Genomic DNA, 20334 nt, shown 5'->3' on the forward strand with positions numbered 1-20334 from the left:
ACAAACCATACAAACGAACTGCGATATTCATCTGTTCCCTTAGAGACCATTGCCAATTCCACAATTTATTTATTTCATCCACTCTCAAAGCAGATGTCACAAATATTGGTGTAACTGCATTATTGTATACCGGATGGCATTTAAATGCCAGCTTCAAACATGTTTATTTTGAACAAATTCTGTTTTACAAATATTTCATAGACCATAGAAATACATTCCATCTTTAATCAAGAACATTTTGCTCTTTAGTGAATCAGTTTGCAAGAAAACAATCAGCTGTACATAGAGGGAATTAAACCAAAACTAAAAGTGCCATTGGTACAAGTGGGCCTCGACCTATTATTTGACAGCCACTGTTTGATAATGGGATTGAACGCTAAGCCGGTCTCCATTGCCCCAGAGCAATCCACTTTCCTCAGCAGGTCACCAGACCCTTCCCTTGATGTTTTCAAGAATGGCTTGCATGGTCTGATCTGCGTTGTTAAAACTCATGTGATTTCTCAAGGGGGAAAGGTTACACTTTCCCCGCCAACAAGATACAACCACACGCCATCCCTAGTCCTCATTTTTGCATAAATTATGAATTTGAATCATCCTGTGAGATGATTTGACCTTTCAAAAGGGGAGAAAGGAAAGATTTTTGTTTCCTGTGTTTGTATGAGGTACAAGGTAGCAATTATTAAAGCCGAGTGAATAACTGGGACGGAACAAAGCAACAGCAGATTCTGAAGACATTTGTGTTCACCCAAAAGGCAACATTAGCATCTTAAATGCAAATCAACCTCTGTGTGTCTGAGGGAACATTCCATTTCCCTATCTGGGAGACTGCATACTCCTGAATGAGAAGGATGGTATCCGAACAGATGTCAGCATTAAGCATGTACCGCTCAATCATCAAAATTTTTAAACTTTTTATTTATATTCGAGAGCACTACCTCATGTGCAGTTAAAACAACTCTGTATTGTTTCACGAATATTGTTGAATGTTTTTCAATAAAAAATTGGAACATTGAAGGTGTATGCTGTCAGTTACTTTAAACATTTGGTATCAGACAGATCGGAATCGGCAGGTGCGAGCTTTTAAAAATTGGTGATCACCAGTGATCGGCCAGAAAATTCGGTGCAATTCTAGTCAGTATGGCATGTGAACTGTTGTCATTCTTGAATAGAAGCTATGTGGTTGTTACAGCTATGAGGCTAGATGTTGCGGTTAAGCAGATTCAATTCAGTTTTGTCATCCTTGAAGAGTCAAATGTGAATTTGAAGATGGGATATGGTGCAGTTAAGCTTGCTTTATTGGTGCACTTGAAAATGAAGCTCCTCTATAAGCTGATTTATTAGGGGGAGGAGGGAGGAGGGATAAGGAAAGGAGACTCAGACTAAAAGAGATCAACAGATTATACATCACAACCACAACTGCTATGACCATCACCAAAAAAACCTCTCGATGTCGTTACCACGCCAGATAAATCTTGGTAAGTCGCAATTCCAAAGCTGTTCTAAGAATATTTATTTTACAGTCATCTGGCTACGCACACAAACCAAATCCCTTTCTTCAATCTCAACACCAGTGGTCATCCATCACTGCATGCACGGTTGTGATGGTTGCTGCTCCAGGTGTCTCCTCCAGCAAGTGTGACTCCATGTGGCCTAAATCGAGCCTCACAGTGAAAGGTGGTGGCTAATTTGAGGTCTCTGTAATCTACAAGTATGTGAAAGCGTGCATGCATGCAGCGCTGTTTCAATTGAATCATGTCTGTTCTCCAGCTGCATGTGTTTTCTGAGCAGAGCTTTGCCGAGAATTACTTTCTTACTCTCGCTTGTGTTTCAAACATGGTTGTGATTAACAGGCCAGTGACTGTGGCGGTCTGTTGGTGAAGTTATTGAAGCCATGATTAGCAGATCAGTGGCTGCGGTGGTCTGGCAGTAGAGTTAGTCAGGTTCTGACTGGCAGATCCGTGGCTGTGGTGGTCTGGCAGTGGCGTTATTTGAACTACAGTATGTATTTGAACTGAGGGGGTCCTCTGGGAGAAATGTGTCAGTCTGATACACAGCTTGGTTAAGACCCTTACTGCCACCTCATACCGTGAACATGAGAGGGCGTGATGGGAAGCATGGGGTATGGAATGCGTTATATTATGTCTCCTGGGGTCGTTGAGGTATGGCCAGCAGTTTAAGCAGCAAATATACATATACACAGGTGCACGCAAAATGCACAAACCACAGTAACAACAGTGAAACATGAGCCCCAACCCATCTGCTGAAACCGTGAAGCCAAAAGGCTGTTACTGAAGTGCTCCCAGAAGATCTGAATCTGCGGGAAAATAGATTTCCTCCACACACTTTGAATGAGTTAAACTCCATGAACGCAGAGAATGTGTGCCAATGTGCACGGTGGTGATGACACACGTAATGCAATATCATATTCCTACTCCGCCTGGAACATTAACATGCACATGCTCATTGTGCTGAAGGAGAAAAAAAAAACTGCTCCCCCCCCCCCCCATTAAGCATGTACAGACTACTATGTAAAGCTTGCACAAAAAGGTAACATTGACACTGGTGCAGAGCGTAAACAAGCTTCACATCCCACTCAGACACGGGGCTGGGTCTTTACCACAGTGGCGCCGGAGCAGGGCCGGCGGCAGCAACAGCTACTAATTAAGAGTGGTTGGCTGAGCAGCTATAGTTAGTGCTAGAGCTGGAGGGCTGAGTAGAATAGGGCAACATGTCTGACACCATGCCTGTATGTGCGCTTGTGACTGGCGGCCCTCGAGCAACAGACCAGGGCCCCAGTTCAAGTCTTGCTGACTCAGACTCAACACAGCCCGTCTGGCTGCAACATTGCTGGGGCAGCAGGCGGAGGGCTGTGTGACATTCTTCTCATCACCCATACAGTATTCTACTTCGTCACTCCCTTCTTCCCTCGATCCCACTGCACACAGTCGATGGGATTCAATAAGCTTTATTGGCAACCAACGCAGACATGGAGATTAGAATGGGGATGAAAACAGGAAATACATTTGTTAAATGTTGCACAATGGATAAACACTTCCTCACCAAATATACTCCAGATCAATGCCTGTCTCTCTCTTACTCCAACTATGGCTTTGTTCCTACTCTTGGAAAGTAAATATTCCTGTTCTGCTACTGCAGCTGCAGCCAATCAAACTTGGGAAACACTGGGAATTAACGGCTCCTCTGGCTCAGTGCAGCGAAACAAAGACAAGACAAAGATAGAACACACCCATGTCCTCATATATCCTCCACGACACACTTAAACACTCTTCTTTTGAATTATAAATAGCAGCAATAGCTTTATAATTCATGAAAATTGTTTCATGTTTACAGTGAAACCTTAGTTAGTGTCTGCCACGGTTAGCTTGTTTTTCAGTTAACATCGAAAATTTACGCCACAATTTTGCCTCGCTTTGCGTGCATTCTCCGGTTTGCATACAATATGGCGTGCATCTTGTCGTGTCGTTAATACACTGTGTGAGTCCAACTATGTTCTTCATGTATTTTTTTTTATCATAAAACATCCTCCCTTGTTAGCATCCTATTAGCAAGCTTAACAAAATGGCAATCAACCAAATATAAACCAAAAGTTGCTATGTTTTGATGTCATCAGTGGTTGACTCATAAACATTGACACAAAACACATTTTAGTGTTACACTTTTTACATGCATAAAGAAATCCTAAATGCATATAAATGAAAAGAATAAATGAACATTTAAGATTACTTTTACCTTCATTGAAGACGTGACTGTTCCCAAAGACCGGATGTGGCAGTGAGATCAACCACCACCACCTTCCTGTTTGGCTTTCTAGAACGGATGAATTGGATTTACATTATTTCTATGGATTGATTCAGTTAACGTCTGCTCGTCGGTTCGAGTTGGACCTTCTGGAACGAATAAATGATGCTAACCAAGGGTTCACTGTATTTATTTGACCATACTAGCTGATGTTTCTTCCATTATCTGAAAAGCCCTCTGAAGGGAACCCACACTGAAATCACAGGTGACCACATTAAAATACATTAAATGTGCCTTGTGACAGTGTAAGAGGCTTGGCCCTGGCCCTTCGTATTTAGCGTGCCAGCTAATCCTATTGTTGTTGTCTTAAAACCAAAGTAGCAAGCTTGATGTTAAATCCTTGCTCTTGTCTCCTTCAGCCACAATTCTCCTTCTTATTTAAAATTATACCAATAAAATAAAGGTCCCTTTTAAATGTAAATAGCTTGATTAATTGATTAGCTTTTAAATAGCGCTGATGGTAACATTTACAATCTCAGAAATTTTCTTTAAACAAAATATTCTGCGCACTGACAGCATTTGGATGACAAGTTTCATAACTTAATAATATACAGCTCATGTACTTTTGCTTCATCATCCATCTCTGTGTTTCAAAACTGCAGGCCGATGTGATGTTGAATGCATACAAAACACAATTGGTCCCTTATAGTCTAAATACAGAGTGTGTCATTTTCTTGTTTGTCTGTTCTTTTCAGCGTCCCCAAATGTTTACCTCTGCTGACAATGGACTAGCCTGGGAGAATCGGAACAATGAAGGTCTGATCCTCTGTCTTTTGTGTTTTTTTCTGTCCTGCTATAATTTAGATTGCAGTTTTAGGACCATTTCATTCTAAACGTTTTTAAACATCACTCTAAAACAATAAAATACTGTGCTCCCCCAAAGTGACTTACACAAATAGCCTTGCCAGCAGCCGCAATTGGACATCCATCGAAAGCCTTTCCGAAGGCACTTCAAAAGCTCATAAACGGGTTGATTTTTCTTAGAAATGACCCTTTTGGATCTCAAATTTAATGTCGACATCGGCTTAAAGGGACTGTTTGCAACTGGCTCAAGATTGCATTTTTTTTAATATAGGAATTTAATATAAAATACGAAGAACACCACCGGCTACTACGGTAAGTATAGGTTGCCATTAATGGTTAAAAAAAATGTTTAGAAGAAAAATGTGAACATTTTTCACAATTACAAATTAAATTGGGTGTAAATTGCTGTTCCGGCCCAAGTGGGATGACTGGCATTCATGGCTGTCACTCACGGCTGTCTCGAAAACGTGTGCATGTCCGTGGCACGTGCACATGCACAGTAGAAGTCTCAAAGTTGTTACAATAGCTATCATTGAATGTATAGCCTAAAGTTAGTAGCTAAACATTGCCGGGTCGCTGTCATTAGCTGACATTGGCTTTACATACTCTGAGCAGGAAAAGGGTGAGATTTGGTGCTTGCCGCACGTTCAAAGCTCCAGTGTTCGGTTTCACTGTAAATGGCCAATTGTATTCTTAAATGGATAGAAACACCGCCATTTAACATAGTTCGAAGGGCATTAACTATACTTACACGCTCTTAATACGAATAAGTATGCGTGCATGAATGACATCTGGGCTTCTAGCCAAACAAGTCAGTCCTACAGTTCCATCTCAGCTCATAGCAGATGGTAAAAGTGATATAGCTACTGTAGCTAGAGGACTGCACCTTAAATAGACCATAGCTTAAATTGGACAACCGCTGCAGGTCTGTTCACTACACCACGCCTCTGCATTTTACAACTAATAACAGGAAGTGTTAAGGTTCATAAATTTTGCATCATTCATTGCACGGACTGCTTGACTGGAAGAAGATCAAACTTTCTGACCAGTCTAAAAATCAGTCCAGCAAAGAGGGAACTCATTGTGTTTTATGAGATGAAATGTTGTATCAAAGAATGTCAGCACGTGAGGTAAGTGATGATGCGTAAAAGCTTTGCAGCTTTTCATTACAGGCGCTCAACAGCCAGACAGTGGGAGCAGATGAGTGCCCCGTGCACCATCCTCATATTGGCACGGTGCCAGGCCTGCTCTAAAAGAGGAACACAGAGAAATGGAGAGTGCTTTGAACATATCTGTGTGCGAGGGGCACACATTCCCCTGGCAGGATCCCTGGGACACGGCGGAGGGCAGGGTTCAGCCACTGAAGGAGAGGCTGCGTGCCTGGCAGTCAATTAGCGGCTCACATTTACACAACAAATGGAGTGCCCACGTTTTTCCAGCTCCCACATGGGTGCGCACATACACCACTCACAAGTGTATCCACTCAGCGCTCATCAGCACACGCCGACGCAAGGTCAGAGAGACGGAGGGGGGGGGGAGACAGTAAGAGAGACAGAGCAAGAGGCCAGCTATCTATTGGAGTGGTACTCCACTAATACTAACTCTGTGGTTGTATCAGACACAAAAGCAGAACCACAGTGACGACAACCCATTTAAACTGATGTAATTTTAAACTCTATCCAAATGACCCACTTTCATGGGTCTATTGAGCTGCTATGTGTCCAGCAAATGTCCAACATCCTGTCTTCCATAATAGAAAACCAAAGGACACAAGGTGTTGGTGTGAATGGGTACACATGGGGTATTGGTTGTGCATGTGACCAGGGGTCAAGTTGACACCCAGTCATTTTGGTGTTACACGGAGGCCAACTGAAAAAAAGACTTACGCAAGTAGACAGCGTGGTGCTTAGTTCATATAACTGGAGCCAAACGTTAATGCACATTTTGCCATATCCATTTGAAGGGACAGCAGAGGTAATGTCAACGACAACATGTGATAAATCATAAACTGCACATAGGGGGTTGTATGAAAAATCATAATCTCTGTCCGTCCTTACCACCCCTGCTCCTCCTCACCATCTGTCATTCGCGCCCATTGCCATTCAGGTGAGAATTGTCTTGTCCGTAAAGGGATAGCTATGTGCGCAGGTGTGTGTATGTGCAATTTAGGTAGAAAACCTGTCGAAATGAATAGGAAGAGCGCTGTTGATGAGGTCGCACAAAAGGCACCGTGTATGCACGTCCGACCACCAGCCGGTTGTTTTGCTACTTTGGGTGTCAATCCGCTCTCGACTCCCTCTGTCTAACCATCTGTCTGTCTAAATATCAATCCATCAAGGGCAATTATTGGTGAAACAAGACCAGTGCTAAGTGGATGAGAGGCGACCTGCGCCATACAGCAATCACAACCCCAACCCTCATCACCCTCCCTTTCCCTATTCCTCCAGCTGTGCTCTGAATAGGCCCTTAAATCACTCGGCCGGGCCCTTTGATTGGTTGACCTCTCTGCATGATTAAACAGCCATTTTCATCACGTCCTCCACAGTAGAGTGACAGCATGAGAGAGTTGGAGGGAGCGAGAGAACGGGTAGAGACAGGCTCACTGATAAGGGAGGTGAACGAGTCCAACCAAACGGACTTCTCAATGTTAATGACAGCAGCCTTTTCGTGAAGTGTGAGTCAAACAAACTGCAAGATATATAGTAAATTTTTAAAAAGTCAACACCCTTGTTAAAAAAAAATCTCATGTAGAAAATGAAAGCATCTGTAGGTTTAGCCCAGGCACCTCTGGTGTACAGCCCCCTTCGTGTCACCTCACAGATTTCAATGGCGTTAGACGTGAGCTCTTGCAAAATGCATTTTTTCATCTGGCCATTCTTTTTTATGGTTATGGGTCATTGTCATAATGGGAACTGAAACGTACTGTATTTAGCCTTAGCTTTCCAGCAGACACTTGCCACATGCGGCCGTGCATTATGCAACATGAGATGATGTCATGGAAGAATGGCACAATAATGGGCCTCAGGATCTCGTTGCGGTATGTCTGTGCATTCAAAATGCCGTCAATAAAACGCACCTGTGTTCGTTGTCCATTAGATATGCCTGCCGATAGCATTACGCCACCGCCACCGTGGGCCACTCGAGCTGCAACACAGGTGATGATAATGCACAGCCCCATGTTGCAAGGCTCTGTACAGAACAAACATCGCAGTTCTTGCATGGCCCACGTACTTACTGGTCCTGTTACCCATTGAGCATATTTGGGGTGCAGTTAAACTGTCCATCCGAAGGCACACCTCTTCATTTAGCTTTATAATTATGCATTACGAATACTCGCTAACAGATTTGTGAACAATATTTAAGAGGCCTTTTATATGCATAGAAAAAGTTTGGGATCTTTGAGTTCAGCACATTCACTCGGAAAAGGGTGGAGTGCCATCTCCGAGTCGGGGATGAGATCCTGCCCCAAGCGGAGGAGTTTAAGCACCTCGGGGTCTTGTTCACGAGTGAGGGAAGGATGGGACGCAAGATCGACAGGCTGATTGGTGCAGCGTCTGCAGTGATGCAGACTCTGCATCGGTCCGTTGTGGTGAAGAGGGAGCTGAGCCGAAAGGCAAAGCTCTCAATTTACCTGTTGATCTATGTTCCTAACCTCACCTATGGTCATGAGCTTTGGGTAGTGACCGAAAGGACAAGATTGCGGGTACAAGCGGCTGAAATGAGTTTTCTCCGTAGGGTGGTTGGGCTCTCCCTTAGAGATCAGGTGAGAAGACATGTCATCCGGGAGAATCTCGAAGTACAACCGCTGCTCCTCCGCATTGAGATGAGCCAGATGAGGTGGCTTGAGCATCTGGTCAGGATGCCTCCCGGACGCTACACAGGGGAGGTGTTCTGGTCACGTCTAACCGGTAGTAGGCCTCAGGGAAGACCCTGGACACGTTGGAGCGACTATGTCTGTCAACTGGCCTGAGAACTCCTTGGAATCCGCCGAGAGGAGCTGGACAAAGTAGCTGGGGAGAGGGAAGTCTGGCCTTCCTTGCTTACGCTGCTGCCCCCGCGACCCGACCTTGGCTAAGCGGATAGATGGACGGATGAGTTCAGCACATTAAAAAAATCTGAGCAAAAACAAAGTGTTGCTTTTATATTTTTGTTGAGAGATTGGATAAAAAACATGTTAAATGAAAGGCATATACGTAACATTGGCTGACTGACAATTTCTCATCACATCACGTTAACTAGGGGTGTCCCGATCTCATATTAATATTGGATATCGGTATGATATCAGCAAAAAAACAGTATCAAATTATGTTGTCCTGCATCTAAAATATCCAATATTGGCACTCTGGGACAAGCGGTCCATTTCAGACTCCGCCACCAGCGCCGTCAACACTATTCAGCATGCAGATCCACATGATCACAACAACAGCGCATGCTAGCGTGTTTAGCAAGCAGTAGGAGTGATGCCAGCCTGAGTTGCACAAGTTTCCCATGGTGGTACGGAACCGCAGGAGTTTAATACGAACAACCTCATCACACATTTGAAAAATGTCATGACGATTTTCACAACACCACAGCTTTCTGAAACATCCACTACTGTTTCAAACATTTGCAAAGTGTGAGAAACTCCCATGAATCGGCAAAAAGTCATTGGTGACAACAGAAAAAAGCCATGGCCCATCGAAGGTGAGTAATGTAGGGTTTAAATGCTTCATTGAGCACCTCACGCCTAAATGCCTAGCATCCACTACATTGTCGATAAAAATATACACCAGATGCATAACAAAAATACATGGGGCCGTTCTTGCATACCTACTATTGCTGACTATTCTGAGTAATATAACTTGGTCAAGCCTTTTCTAACATTCCACGCTACTACACAAGTAATACAAGTATGTATGATTCTTGCTGATATTGGATTGATATCAATAACGACTGATATTCAAGGCTGCAGAATTGGAATCGTATCGGAAGTGAAAAAGTTGTATTGGGACACCCCTAACATTAACCACCGGTACTTCACATGCACTGCAGGCAATCATTTACATTTTGAGTCTAAAAAGTTATTTAATTTCCGGCCCTTCTGTGAAACTAAATTGGATTCTGACAAAATTGCCACCCCTTCATAACATCTGCTTGGCCTTCACACAATAAAAAAAGCCAATGTGACTGGGTGGTGAAAGTATGTGTTTCAATGCTGTTTGGAATCCTTAATAAATGTTTCAATTTGCTTCTGATTTCTTGGCCATCTTTCTTGGCCATCTTTTCCCTCATGCCTGCCTGAGTTTTCCCCCAACCTACCTTCCATACATGTGTGTCTCCCCACAACATTATCATTGGCTTGTTGCTCAAACTCTTGAGTGTGCTCATTCTGCCAGACTCCCTCCCTCACTTCTCTGTTGTCTGTTTTCCCACAGCTGTGTCTGGTCGAGGTGCAGTCTCAGTCATCATTTTGTTCACTTTTCTCCAATCCCGCCCTTCCGCAAATACAAAAATGCTCAAGGCTTTCATGTTGATGCAGATACAGGCAGACTGGGAGATGGGCTAGTTGTTAAAAACAGGCCTGTGCCGTGGCCAAGTTTGACTGCAGCGCAAATTGTACAGAGGGCAGGATGAGGTGTGCCTCTTGGATTGTAAAAGCACATCGCTGAGTGTTTCGTAAGAGAATGGCTTCTGAAACATGAGATTTTCGGTTTGTGACTTTAACTAGCAAACGGGTGTGTTCAAAACATAATACCACTGAATTGTCATTTCTCCAACAAATATTTAGTGGTGCCTCAAGAGTCAGCTGGAGCACTAACATTTGTCAAATGTCAGAGGGAAGGCAGTTGGTGCACCGTGTCATTGGTTTTAGGAGCCAAATGAGGTCAGACTGGGGTAAAGCGAAAGAGCCAGGTCACATTCCTTCAACGCAATGGAAACAAGGGAATAGATCTTGGTGATGCAAGAAGGGAGGTCAGCCCCAAGAGAAAGATGTGTGGAGAAAAAGAAGGAAACTCCTCCCAGCCGCTACGCATCAGCACATCACACTAGTCACAAGTTACACACCCCATTTCATTTGGAATGCAGTGGCCCGGCAAGAGCCCAATAGCAGCTGCATTCCTCCGTGCTTGCTGGCTGCGTTGTCACATGTTCAAATCTCCTTATCTGCCTCGGAAAATATACCAGACAAGGACGCGGTGGCATACACTTAAGTAAGTGCTGAGAAACACTTGAATATTCCCTAACCAGCCTCAAATACGTAGAAATATATGGCGGCCTGTAGGACACGGATGACTGTAGTGTAGGGAAGGCCAGGTGACAGGCCACCAAACCCCGATGACATAATCATGCACGAGCAGTGCATGTCTCATTAACACCAACCTAAATGCCATACACTCATAATGCATCTCAGTGGTTAAGCCATGGCTGGTCAAAAAGCAACAACAGGCCGTGCCAATAAACATTTTCAGTTTGAATTCCACCTTTAAACTAAGGATCAGTCTCACCTTTGGCCCCGTCTATCTCTATCCTCTTCATAGCTCTGTGACATCCTTCTCCTATTCTCCATTTTAAAATCCACACTCCACCCCTCACCCCAGACTACCATTGTCTGGCCTGGAGTACTTATTCCCAGAGCCGCCTCCTCTGCATGCCTTGCCTCAGCAGGGGGTCAGGGAGGGATAGAGGACTTAAAAGCCCCCCCGGGACTTGTGCTGTTGTGGAACACCACAGCAACTCAGGTCTGCTGGAAGAATCAGGCTTGAACAGTCACCAACATTTTGAACAACATGGCGCTGTGTGGTTTTCTTAACAAGCCATTGAAGGAAGGAAAGGGAGGGAAACAGGTTTTATGGTCCTACAGCACATGTTTCCACTGAAGCAGGAGAAAGTTGGAGCTGTTGAGAAATACAGCTTTTAAGCCAAGGGAACACTGGTGCTAATTGAAAGAGCATTGGGTTATCAATACCTCTTGATAAAATTTTGGATATTTGCACTGATTAGCAGGCCATTGTAACAGAACTGGGTAGCTCTTTGGTATAGTGACAAGTTCTTGTAGTTGTATATATGGTCGTCATGCATCGCAGTGGCACAATGCCACCACACAATGGAGGCCCGACTTGGCAGGCTACTCATCACTTCTCCCTCTTTAACCCTTTCAGAGGAGCACAAAAGAAGTAGCCGTAGAAATAAAAGATGGGGGAGGAGGTGTAAGATGGTGCTTCTCTAACATCTGGAGGCCAGTTTTGAACTAATGTCTATGCTGACTGACTTAAGTTTGGCCTTAACATAACCTCAGTATTTTACAGTGACATCCAGAACACAGTGATTATGTGGGCAAGTGGGCCCTGTTCCCAGAATGGTGGATCTTCAAGACATCTCTCACTAACAGCAGTCATTTGTCATCCAGGTAGAAAAAATTTTGAGCCGAGACCTGACAGGCCCCACACACAGCCTTGTGTGGCAATGTGGCTAATGAGGGTTTAACGTGGGGAGTTAAGTGGCTGGGAAGTATTCCAAAGTGATTTAGAACGAGAGCTACTCAAGTTCTACACTTCTTTTTGGCAGTCTTAAGTGGGGTCTCACAGCGGGTTTTAGAATGTGAACCACCTGTTGCATTACACTGAAAGTGAAACATGCTGTTTTAAGTTTTTCTACAAGTTTCTACATGCTGTAAATAAATATACACTAGAAGCAATGACCCACTACAGTGTTAGTACACAAAATAAATACCATGAGCCCTTGTGTCCATCTAGTAAACCCACAGCAGGTCTTCAAGCATCATTTATTTATCAGTATGCGTCTTCGGGAATACGGTTATGGAAAATCAGTGACTTTTCCCAGACAAAAAAAGGCAAATTTGACAGGTTTAGATGGCTATTTCTCATAACGTCAATGTCATAGTAAAGTTGTCCGACAACCACTACCTTTCTCACTTATAGGCTAGCCCACAGCAATACTTTCCATGGCCAAGTGTAGGGCTACACGATTCTGCAAAAAATGTGAATTGCCATATTTTTGCTAAGAATTTACATTGCATGTGGGTATGCCTGTCACGACAATCAATAAATCAATTAATCGCACGATAAATAAAAACGATGCCGATAATTTTGCGGGCCTCAACTGTCATGTTCATGTGTGTTTGTTTTCCTCTCTGTACCAAACAGGCTGGATGACAAGAGGTTTCACTCTGTGCCTCTGTCTCAACACCAGGGCGTGTTGGTTCTACAGCGGAATGAACAGAGTGAGTGAACTCTCCTGTTAGTCACTCAGTCTCTTTGTCTCGGTGACGAGAGGCGGGGCTGCAAGTGAGCGCACACACACACACACACACACACACACACACACACACTTAACAGCAGCACTCCGTGTGCACTCGCTGGCTATGGCTATGTGTGAATACTTTCTTCATGCCTGTTGTATATTAAACGCGATCTGATGTCAATTTCAGCCCGTTTGTGCATCATTATTTCATAACATGAAAAACCTGTGACAAAGACAAATACGTAAATAATTCAAAACGATGGAACTTACGTTTAAGCTAACTCCCGAAGTATAACATCTCATTGTGCACCAAATGCATTTTGCTGCATCCAAAACATGTACTTTGACCAACAAGTACATGTCAAAATAGTCAAAATAATTAATGGGATCGTTCCTCCCGCAAGCTGATGAATGATAGTCAGGGAACCTCGCAAGTTGTCGGTCATCAGTGGGTAGAATCAGGGCAGTGGAGCTAACTCTCCCTGGCCGGCGAGTCCCGCTGGGGAAGGAGGCGAACAAGTGTCGGCCGACATGCCAACCGATGCAGCTCGTTTAGAATTTTTTGGTCATCTTTTAGAAATTACATCTGATATTAGTGTGAATTTTTTTTGATGCAACCGTAGGTCCACCTCTTATCAGTCTTTTTTACAAAGGCTGGGGTGTACCGAGTAGCTGGATTATTTAAGCTTTCCCTTGGTAAACACCTTATAAACCAGCAGGCTGTGTGTGCAGTGAGGAAGGGTGATGGATAATCAAAAGAAATTGAGTGTAAAGCTACAGAGACTGAGAAAAAGAGCAAAAAAAGGAGTGAGCAATTATGAGTTGCTGCTGGTGATTAACATTAATTGCAACAATAAATAACTGCACCTGATTCCCTTTTCATCTCCTTCACTATGAGAGTTCCCTTACGTTAGACACGGGTCCCCACGTATGTTCAGATAGCATCCTGTATATTTTCCTCCTGTGCACATCAATGAGCGCACACCGACAACGTGCTGCTTATCTCAATGCAAATACATGCACAAGTGCACACACCCACATTTCACTGCCTTCACTCTCACACAGTGCTTCTCATTAACAAGCCAAACATGCCTGAAGAGGCAGACAGACTCTAGTGAGCATGGTAAACAACCAGTAGGCCTCCCTCAGCTGAACGTTAAGAATATCTCAGCATCAGCAACAACCACTTTCTGCAGATGATACTGACAGGCGGGGCCAGACATCCATTGAGAAGATAAACTGTTCCCCTATTGCAGCAGAATTTGGTGTGCTTGGCAAGGACAACCAGGAAAGTCAGACTGTGGCTTTAACTGATGAAGTTTTGTACATATCTAACACCAGGGAATTATAATATTGTGCTGTGACACTTAATTGTGTAAGTGAAGGTTTTAGTGCACTGCTATCACTGACTCGTTAAAAGGTCGTCATTTAGACGTGTTTCATCACCAAAAGGGTACACTGTGAAATAATAGCTTCAATTTAATGCACAATGTTTTGACTGTAACAAAATACGAAGCAGTTGCACTTCATATGCTAGACCTCTTTCTATTTAACTAATGAGGTAATTAAATATCACCTGAGACTGCTTATGATATCTATGGACATCTACAAAACCAAGAAGAAATGATACAGTGATGCCCAAAAAACAGTACAACAACAAACAAAATTGTGGACAATACAGAGAATGGTGTTTGTAATGGGAAGTGGTAAAGACTTCATGATCAGTGGGAAAGTCCCAGCTCTTCTGCGCTGGAGGAAATTGGACATTTTTATGTGGCTGCAAACGGAGGACCCAAGCGGCCTGCCTGACTCAGAGTTTGAGGAGATGGACAGAATGCTGACAAGAGCGTTAGCATGCAAGTGAGGGAGCCTCATGCACTGAGCCTGTGCCCACAAGCTGCAGGAGGCGGTAGGATTGCTACATGAGGCCAACGGGTCAGAAGAGGAAACAGAGTCAAAACTGACTCTTTGCACCTTCAGGCAGAACCGTCAGAATGACTGTGACTAGATCTCAGAGTTGGCAGGCCGGGGAATGAGAGTGTAACATGCCCAATGGCAATGTGGTTCTTCAGTTTGGATGGCAACCCAGTTTAACGAGAGCATGGAGCCACCAAATTTGGATGAACCCAAGGATCAAAAATTTGGAATCCGACCAAAATAAAGTAAGCCTCTAAACACTTGAGGTCAAACTCTTACCATGTGCAACGTCATGGCAGACATCAGCATATGGTGCAACACTTCAGCAACAAGAATATAAACAGAAAGTTACTTGAAGTAAGTTGACTCACATCCAGTGCAGCAGGAAAGCAAATACAAATGGAGTGTCTAGCATTACCAAGTATTTCCATGCCATGCCAGCCAGAGATGATGCGACATTATGCCAGTAGTTAACATTTAGTAACCACAGGGATGAGTGAGCACAGTGAACATGTACAGGCTGAAAATACAGTGAAAGTCCAGACTTTTAAAAATGGGCAACTAGTGTAAGCTACAAGTGCAAGCTACTTTGATTCCCATTGCTATCTTCTGTTAGGGATGGGTATTTGACAAAATGTACATGACAGACAAGGGATCCTCAACTACATTTGTCCAAGGGCCAGAATTTTTCTCAGCAGACATTGAGGGCCAGATGGTTTCATTAAAAAATGTATAATTAAAAAAAATGGAGATAGTATACAGTATATACAGTATTATATGTAAAGTATTTTTTAGCCTTTGTCAGTAGTAACAGACACATTTTACCGGTAATGCATCGAGTCACTTAAGTCCAGAGGCTTTCACAGGTCCAAATGTAAAAATCCAGAACCGCCCCACCTATCAATAGTTAGGCAGTATGGGGAATGGACAGCATCAAAGTTGTGACATTTCGTCTAGAAGTGCCTCCGTAGGTTATACAGTATTCCTTTGAAACAGCGTTGACTTCATTACAAAGTAAACACAACGGCTTCCCCACTGCATTTTTGGTGACAAACTTAAACATATTCACAACAGCTTTTCTCATCTGTTGCGGACCAAACCACAAGCTATTTGTGTTTGGTTCATATTGATTTGGTCCGTCCAAGGCCTAACCCATTATTCAATTAATCGAAATCAGTAGTTTCAGATTTATTGACTAAGAAAATAATAGTTACATGCAGCTCTAATATTTAGTAGTCTGGTCGCTGTTAAAACCACAATGTTCAGTGTGTACTTTTATAGCAGTGTATTCATTTAAATGCAAACCATCTTCTTTATTGCTGCTTCATTGAGACGCATATATTGCTATGGCCCCCTGCAGAACGGCAGAAGTACTGCATGAACGAGCATTCCGCTAGTTAGATTGAATGATTTACATAATTTGGCTGTTTGGCAGCCCAAATGAAAAGCTTTGGCGAGCAGTATGTGGCCCGCGGGCCGCCTATTGGGTTCGCTGTGACAGACTACAGTGAAATCTAATCAATTAATTCCATTTTTGTGGCGTGAGAATGTGCCATAAGCGAGGTCTGCATGGATGTGCCTCAACTTCCCATAAAAATGTCATGTTTTCTTCAGAACACAAACAAGTTGAGACTGAATCAACAGGACCTCTGGTGTTTGCAGACAAGCAGTGCAATTGCATTCATACATGATTAATCAATAAATAATTTCACACAATCGACTGAATTCTTAAGGATAAATGGCTCCATTAATTAATATGCCCATCTCTAACCTATGAGTAAAATTTGAAACCCTTCTGGAGGCGTTACTGTATTAGTTGGCATCAATATCTGACTACAAAGATGTGATACCAATACCGTACTTACCAGTAAAAACTTTCAGCCAAACAAATCAACAGCCATTTGAAGAAAATGAAACGTGTAAATTCTATTTCCCAACATAGACTTGAGCGGAGGTGGATCCTATTTTCAATTTGCAGCCAGATTAGCAGGCACCTTTTTGATACTGTCAGCACGGTGGCGAGAGAGACATTTCTGTTCCAAATCATCATGAGTGAGGGACCTTTCTACTGCTTGCTTCAAACAGCGTCCCCCTTAGCTGAGCAGCTGTCACTTTCAGCAGGCACTGTGGAGGACGGAAGCGGGGAAGGGGTCCTTTGAAGGAATGGTTAAAAGTGGGCGATAAAAATAAACCAGGAAAGAGGAGAGAAAATTAATTATACATAACAGACAGTTCACTTGGCTGAGCAAGACGCAGACAGGAGAAAAAAAAAAAAACTATGACTGCTTTCCTCAAAAGGACAAAAAAATGGATGCAGATTTTTCAGCTGTGCCCCAAAACTGGTCACACTTGTTTGCCTGAAGTGAGGAACTGAAAAAGGGGTCTTTTAAAAGAAGGTCAAGGAATCAAACAATACAAACTTGGCTTTCATTTCAAATTCTCCACACTGGCACTCGCATCATGCTTGCTCTCTAATTCATGTATTTTCTGGGGACCAAAATAAACTACCAGGCTTGAGCAGACCCTTCTCTTTTCGTAAAATGTGAAGAAACTCACAGGCGGCTTCAGTAGCCTTTAAATTTGCTTCTGATTGGCACTGATGAGGGTTTATGCAGCAAGCCCACCTGCACACTTACCCTGAGATATGATTCGTAATGCACCAGTACTTCGCAGTTCAGCGCCACCCACCGACTCTCAATTCTCAATCCCAGCTCTTTATTTGATCCAAATGGAGGTCATTCCTATTTGAACAGTCCAGGCAAGCCCGCAAGGTATTGGCGAGTGAGTTTATTTCATATTAGGATGTGTCGACTGGAGAGGTGTTAGCACCAAGAGAGCTGTGTGGTCTGTCTTTGGCATGTTGTCATATTAATGGATGGTTCCTTGCCTCTGGGCGGTGCAAAAACCCTATGGACACTTACATAAAACACCAGTGGTGACAATGCCAAGACACAAAAATTGAGGATGTTCAAGACTGATCCAGCACTTGAAGGTAGAACTGACCTCATCGGAAAGGCAACACAAATGAAGGCATGGCATAGCATTATCTCTTTGATATGAGATGACTTTATGACTTAATCTTCATGCACTGAGGGCAACAAGAGCATACGCTCGTAAATTCATAATAAAAATGGAAAAGCAGTGCAGGAGATACGGTGGATTTTTTAAGACAGGTCAGGAAACGGCAAGCGCAAGCTTGATGCAGCAAGACTGAGTCTCACATACGCTCTGAGAAAGAGGGTGGAGGGATTACGCACGTAAATTGACAGAGTGAAAACGGCACAAACGAAAGGAGCGGGGGAGAGCGCAAAAGGAAGAAAAAGGCAGAGAGTCACGTGAAAGGAGGGTGCTAGACACTCCTGACAGAAACGCAAGGAGAGAAAACAAGATCGTGAGGCGAAGAAGACTGGAAGAAATCCTGAGTGGCAGCATGAGGTCGGAAGAACAGCACAGGATAGGAGGTTGAGAGAAGGATGAGATTGTCACACGGATCTGAAATGTCGTACAGTCAGGCAAAAATGGAAAAGGAGGTGGCTTTTACAGGCTTGTAACAGTGTGATCACAGTACATATATTGGCCTTCTACATGAAAGCAATGAATCACAGCACAGCAAAAACATAAATTATTTCTCATTCACGCCGATTGCTCATTTCTCACTTTAGCACAGTTCCTCTGCTTTGTCATCCATCTACAATCTAATTAGACCTTAAATATCCTGCTCATTGAATACTCCAGAGGAATGCATTGAGAGAGGAGAAGTGAGAGGAGGGAAGGGGGTCGACAACCACACAAAAGCCCAAAACAGAAGGGTGAAAAGTGCTCATGTCAGCAAGAATTCCAAAGTTTGGACATCATACATCCAGCAGACGGGCTGGATGGACGGGGCAGGCTTTTCAAAATTCATGACGCTGCTGCTCTATTGTGGGTTGATCTGTATCATAATTAGGCAAGATTGGGGTAAATTGCTTGTCACTTTGTGGCTGGGATGCAAGAACCATGTAAATGTCATGCAAGTTTGCAGATTTAGGTTAAGATTTTAGATTGCATTGGTCTGCAATCAATGGACAAACCTGAACGTTTTCATCATCCATTGACAAACCATTGAACCTTCAGCTTGCTGTTGCTGTTCTCTGTATATAATGCAATACCGATTTAAAAGGTTAAGTAGACTGGTGATGGGTGGATGCCATCACTTAAATAAACACTAATGTCATGCTTGAATACCCCCTGCATTTGCTTGTGAATGCTTGGTGGCACATGACTGTCAATAAGGTGATACTGCTTGACTGAGCAAAGGCAGAACTGGGCCACGTCACTTATAATAAGTAACTCAAGTGTGGAGAGAGATTCTTCACACTTGCTTTATTTTAAACATATTGGTGTGCTAGAGGTTGATAATGTTGAGTTAAAGGAGCCATATTCAGTTATATTGCACGGACACTGCAGTCATTTCCTGCTCCTGTTAAGCTTCCCTCTGTGATTCCTCTATAGACATATCATTTCCAACAGGTTCCAAATAAGTCACGAAGCGGAAACGGCCAGAGTGCAAAGAGTAATTTGGCGTTGTATTGAAAGAAAACGGCAGTGAAGACTGACTGGAATCGAATAGAGCAGCGAGTCTTTGCAATGCGCACTTCACACACCCACAGACTCCACTCGGTGCCTACTCGATTGCTGTCGAACAACAAAGCTTACAAATTGCTCTCATTCGAGAGCGCATAAACGCCACACCAACACAATTTCTAATTATTTCACAGCTAATAAGGGCATCGATTTTTTTCCATCATTATTTAGGGCGAGCACCAGCACGTCCCTCTGGAGAAATCCTACACGAGGCATTCCCCTCAGGAGCATTTAAGAGAGTGGTATGTTTCAAATGTAAAGAAATAAACAGTTAAACGCTGACGGTGTCATCTGCGTGAATACCTGTAATTATGCGTGGAAGTGGAGCTGGTGGCATTCCAACAGCCAGGGAGGCTGCTAGCTGCTCCGTGTCAACAAACATCACTCTGGAAGGCGTTTTGGTGTCCCTTACGCCAACATTTTACACACCGCAAAAGTCAACAATGACTCCGACTCACCATAAAGTCGCCTAACATTGCACCAAAATGTAAATTTACACTTAAAAGGGAGCTTTTAGGTGCCGGATTGTCAACGAACTTTCCTGGTTCCACTTCTTCTGCTTGCGTTCATCTAACTCAGGCCTAAGAAGGCTAAACCTCTTGTCCATGTTCACGCCTTTCCACGAGTGTCTCCGTCAGGAGCCTCCAGCTCGTCCAGCAGGCGCCAAGGGGAGAAGCAGGGTGTGGGGGATATAACCAAATCACCGCGCGCGTAAGAGCAGCAGAAATGCCTTATAACCTCAATACGTGAGCCGGTCCACGAAAAACACGCGTCTTAATCACGAACTCGACCCAAGCTTGAGTTTACACACTACTTACCGGTCAAGTGATCCGTGGCGAAGAAATCCTCGCCATGGTTTAAATTCCAAAACTTGGGCACATTTCCACTCTGTTCACGGAGTGGCGGTGCTCTCTCTCCGGCGGCTCCCCT

At 43.6% G+C, this 20334-nt stretch overlaps 1 protein-coding gene across 2 annotated transcripts in view; it reads right to left on the reverse strand.

Moving 5' to 3' along the window:
• Positions 1-20334, reverse strand: part of LOC129186620 (plexin-A1-like) — a 195374-nt gene extending 175040 nt beyond the window's left edge. For both annotated transcript variants that reach the window (XM_054785046.1, XM_054785045.1), the window contains exon 1: positions 20223-20334. The gene's annotated coding sequence lies outside the window, so the exon portion shown is untranslated. The remainder of the gene's footprint in view (positions 1-20222) is intronic.

This window comes from Dunckerocampus dactyliophorus, chromosome 8, assembly GCF_027744805.1.
Source record: "Dunckerocampus dactyliophorus isolate RoL2022-P2 chromosome 8, RoL_Ddac_1.1, whole genome shotgun sequence".
NCBI lineage: Eukaryota > Metazoa > Chordata > Actinopteri > Syngnathiformes > Syngnathidae > Dunckerocampus > Dunckerocampus dactyliophorus.